We start from the raw sequence: 4,943 nt of genomic DNA, 5'->3' as shown, positions 1-4,943 counted from the left end.
CTGAACCCTGTCATCCCTCTGTGATTCATCCTGCCCCAAAATTATTAAATAGCTAATAGTCAGCCTGCCTGGACGTTGTGATGAGGAATGTGCGTGTGTGTGCGTGTGTGTGTGTCAGTGTGTGTGGAGGCTGGTCTGCATATTCTGAATTAAAACATTGGCTTTGACGCGATTGGAAAATGAATAGTGACAAGTGTAGAAAATGGTTCATCAAAGGTTGTGGCGTTTAATCTCATCAAGTATAAATATCAACAGCGATCAAGTCCAAAACAAAATAGTTTATCAATTCAAATGACTTATGAACTTAAACCTAAATAACCTGAACATCGATGCATCTTGACTCGTATAAATAGATAAACTGTATATTTCTTCTGATGATTAAACCACAACCTTTTTAATGCTGAATATTAAAAAAATGATGTTATAGAATGTTGGTATCAAGACTAAAAAGCAGACAGTTCTTCTCTCATATAAAATGCATCCCTTCGGTCCCCGGGGCTGACAGGCTGGTGGAGCCCTGCTGCACCAGACTGTGAAATGATGACTCTCTCACAGATGTGCATGAATGGGGAAGAGGCGAAGGCGATGGCTGGGTGGGTTGATTTGCCACTTGGGTTTCTTGTCAAGTACAGCTGCTCCAGACTGTTTTTTTGACTCACATCACATCTCCTTGATTCAAAGTCAATGGCAGCAGCAGCTGTTTGTCCCCAACACTCCAGTCTTTTGTATAGTAGATGTCAATACTAACAGACTCTGGAGAAAAAATAATCGAAAAGGTGCCTGTTTAAGTGTTTCAGAGTTAAATTCATAATGTTTTTTTTTGTCAAATATAAAAACCTGACTCCAGGCTCAGCGGCACAGAATGGCAGGTCTCGATTTGGATAGTGCTCGTAGATTTATGATTCATCACGTGCGATGTGGAGGGAAATTTCTTTTTTTTACGCTCCGGAGGCCACGGCTCATTTCCCTCATGCAAATGAAAGCTGCATGCGAAAGGGGAAGGCAAATGCTATTGGAGGGCCGACCGTGCTGTGTGGAAAATGTTGTGTGACTGGTCCTGAGGCTAGCACAGTCCCCCAGTGTGTGCTGCTGAGGGGAAGGAGGGAGCGAGTCAGAGAGGGGGGGCCGGGTGGGGATTTCCTTTGCGTGAGAGCTTTGGCATCGAAGGGGTCCTCTTGAATTTTTTTGTCTCTATGAGGTCTGGCGCAGAGGCTTTGACACACACTTGCAAAGTCTACTTCAGAAATCCATAGTGCTGATGATGAACGATAACCTCACTAACTGTGTGTGAGTGGGCAGCGAGCAGAGTGAGTGGGGCCTGCGAGTGAAGCCCGAGTGCCTGCAGTGGATCTGTGGATAGTTGCAGTGAGGTCTGGTTTTAAAAACTGAAATCTCCTGATCTGAACATCGACGCAGAGGCAAAGACGAAACCTCCAGAACCAGCGAGAAGGCACTTGTAGGCACTTAGGATCCAAGAACTTCACGTAGCCAGCCACCATCCTCCAGACAGCAGCTCTGGAAGTTGCATAAGCTCCAGATATAAATACTCTTTTTTTTCTTCACTGTGAGAGAAGAGGCCAGCTGTGAGTGGGGACAGAATTGGAGCACCTTGTTCTTTTTATACTTTGTGCCCAACCAGGTCCCAGTCCAGCGCCTGTGGTCTCCAGCAGTAGACCCATCTCAGCCTCTGCATACAGTGGGGAGATTGAGCTGCAGTGACCTTACACTCAGGATAACGTGATGACAGAGAAACGTGGAACACAGGTCTCCCTACTTGCACGTAATTGGCCCATTCCGCCGCATTCGACGGTGAGTGTGCAAATTCATGAAACTTCTGCCATTGCATCAACAAACTGCTGGTTTCTCCTGACACGACACCTGGAGATGGGCTTTACATGAATGAGACGTGAAATCATGTTCCTTAGATACTAGCGTGAAGTGAAGTCCCACAAAATGCCAAGAAGAACCAAAACATATGGGATGTGGGATATCAGTCTAAACATTTCAACCAGGCTGTCAGTTAGAGGGACATCAATAATCTGATTTGAAAGCAGATAAAGATGGGCGGGGTTTATTTGTTAGAAGTTTAGGTAACACTTTCTCTATATGCCCCATGAGGTCACCTGTTTCCCAGGAAGCTCAGGTCCCAGGGGAGGGTTATTATGTAAATTAACGTTTTTGTGTACTCTGAGTGTAGTGTTTGTTTCTCATGCTATGAGTGTGAGCTACTGGTTATTGTAAGCGTCAGGGAAAGACTACTGGGATGTGCTGCTGCTGCTGTATATGTGTGCTTATGTCTGGTTGAAATGAGTTGTCGGAATGGAACAGTGTAAGTGTGTCCGTCCTCAATAAACCAGGAAAGTCACTTTGTGTATACATGTTGATGATTCAGGGATGTCATAAATTACTGATCAATAAAATTGAATAACTTTTTGAAAGTCACTTTGTGTATACATGTTGATGATTCAGGGATGTCATAAATTACTGATCAATAAAATTGAATAACTTTTTCAGTCACCGCACAGGATTCGGACCTTGTGGTGACTTTGTTTATTACAAAACATGTCACAAAGAATGATCACTCAAACACTCATCATGTCGTCTATGCTGTTTTAAATAACCTTGATTTAAAAATGAAAGCATGAAGTATTAAGTGTATTTTGTTATATTACGATTCCTTATTACAACTTTGAGATCATTATAAAACAAATCGAATAACCACATTAATCTTACAGCAGTAGTTCCAGATGAAGATTTACATTTAAAGCATTTTTTTCTAGGACGCCTCGTCCTCTGTCTTGCTCCACCAAGGACATTTTCCCCTCTGAAGTTCTCACATGGCTTAAATGATACAAAGACCTTCTTTCCTCCTCTGTCAATCATCTCATGTCCTCTCAAATCTGGGACCCTTCAGAGGGGGTCAACCCCTAGGTTGGGGAACACAGGACTAAACTACTGAACTGCATATAAAGTAGTTCAAACATTTGAAAATGGGTCACAGTTCATACATTCTTGCATTAATGTTAATAATCAAATTATATGATGTATGGTAATATATCGTCACTTGGGCTGTTCTACTCCAGTTGGAGTTGATTCGTATAGATACTTTATGCACATTTAGCTGATAATGCTGTAATTGTACTTGCTTTAAGGAAAATGTTGAATTAAATATACATTTCACTGATAAGTGACTAATTCATAGTTATTTCAAGTAAATGATCAATAAAAAACTACAGTACATAATTCCTATTTTTCTTCTATGTGCTACACTATGATTACTGCGCTGTACATATGAGGATACAGTATAACCTGTAATCCCAACAATTGCTTCCTGCTTTACTGTATATTTTATATGGTGAAGTCCTGTGTTGTTGAATGTTTTATTCCATTTGACTGAAAATGAAATGTCTAACTGGACTGGCAAACATCCCATCCACAGCAGTTGTATTCAGCCATTATGGTCCTGAGGCGTCTGAGGCCGTTTCACAAGCAGACACACAGAGAGAGAGAGAGAGAGAGAGAGAGAGAGAGAGAGAGAGAGAGAGAGAGAGAAAGAGGGAGATTATTTCTAAGTCTCTTCAGGAAAGAACAGTCTGGCGAGACTGAAGGAACACAGCTGTTAGAGTTTGGGACGTCGTGTTAAGCTGCTATTGTCCAGCTCAGAACGTCCTGCTCCTTCCACCAGCCACAGACACCACCATCACCCTGTATTCTATTTGTGTGAAAAATATTTTTTGTTTTCATAGTATTGAACTGTTTTTTTTCTTATGTATGACAAATGCATTACTCTGCATGTAAAAGTGTTGTATCCTCTACACAAAGTAAAACTAAACTCTGTGCAGAAACTTCCTTTCCTTGCTTTCTCTGCAACAAAATCTCACAGTGGAAATTGACCTGGGGGGGTAGAAGTTTAAAATTCGTCAGCCATATTATTTGTCTGACTTGCATGCAGGTAGTTTCAGATGTAGTAAAATGGCTCACTGATGATGACGGACACTTTGCATTAGAGGTGGGACAAAATATGGATGTGGCAACATATCATCGTCCTGACTCATGAGATACGATAATCTATATACTGGCCCCAAATATTGATATTTAGTTTATTTATATGTATATATACATACTTGACCTTTTCCAGTTAATAGTTTATGCCTATTTTACATTGAATTGTCGCACATGTGGACAATGGTAAGTTTCAGTATGTTTGATATTAAGAGGCACTAAGATAAGACTTAAACAAAAATTGCGTATTCTTTCATCTCGGTCTGTGTCAAACTCTGTGAGTCGCAGTGAATAAATACACAAATCCTGCACTTTACCTCTCTATGGGCATTTTGTATTCTTCACTTAGACAGATAGCCTGTTGTATTGTCATATAATTGTCCGTCAATTTATTGATTACTGAAGAATCGCTGTATCATGATCTAATCCTTATCTCGGCCAAGTATCATGTAGCGTATGGTATGGTGAGTTACCCGGCATAGAAATATAAATTCGCAGGGAATATACATTCTCTGTACATTTTAAGGTGTTGACCTTATTATGTTATGATCTGGCCCCTAGAATTAAACTGAATAAAATACCTTTAAGTATAATTCCTTCTTCTTCTTGCCATGGCTTCTTTTTGTGAAGCTCTTTGTGACCTTGTTTGGATAAGTGCTAAACAAACAAAGTTAATATAAACACACACAACGAGCTCTGTGAAACTTGTTCTCACACAAGCAGCAGAAAACCATTCTCTGGGCCCTTGAGCAAGGCACCGTGTCCCCCTGTCAGCTCCAGGGTGTGGGGTGAAGCCAAGACGCAGTTCCTGAGCTTTGTGTGTCCTGTTCTGAGATGCGTCAAGTGTTTGCATGAAGGCTCCGCTCAGGTACGCGCAGCCAATGGGAGCGCAGGAGGGAGTACCCGGGCGGCGGGGAGGCGCTCCGCACACAGAGCACACC

The sequence above is a fragment of the Pleuronectes platessa genome, chromosome 15 (genome assembly GCF_947347685.1).
Source record: "Pleuronectes platessa chromosome 15, fPlePla1.1, whole genome shotgun sequence".
NCBI classification, from domain to species: Eukaryota; Metazoa; Chordata; class Actinopteri; order Pleuronectiformes; family Pleuronectidae; genus Pleuronectes; species Pleuronectes platessa.
The sequence above is the reverse complement of the archived record's forward strand: the minus strand, read 5'-3'. Positions refer to the sequence as shown.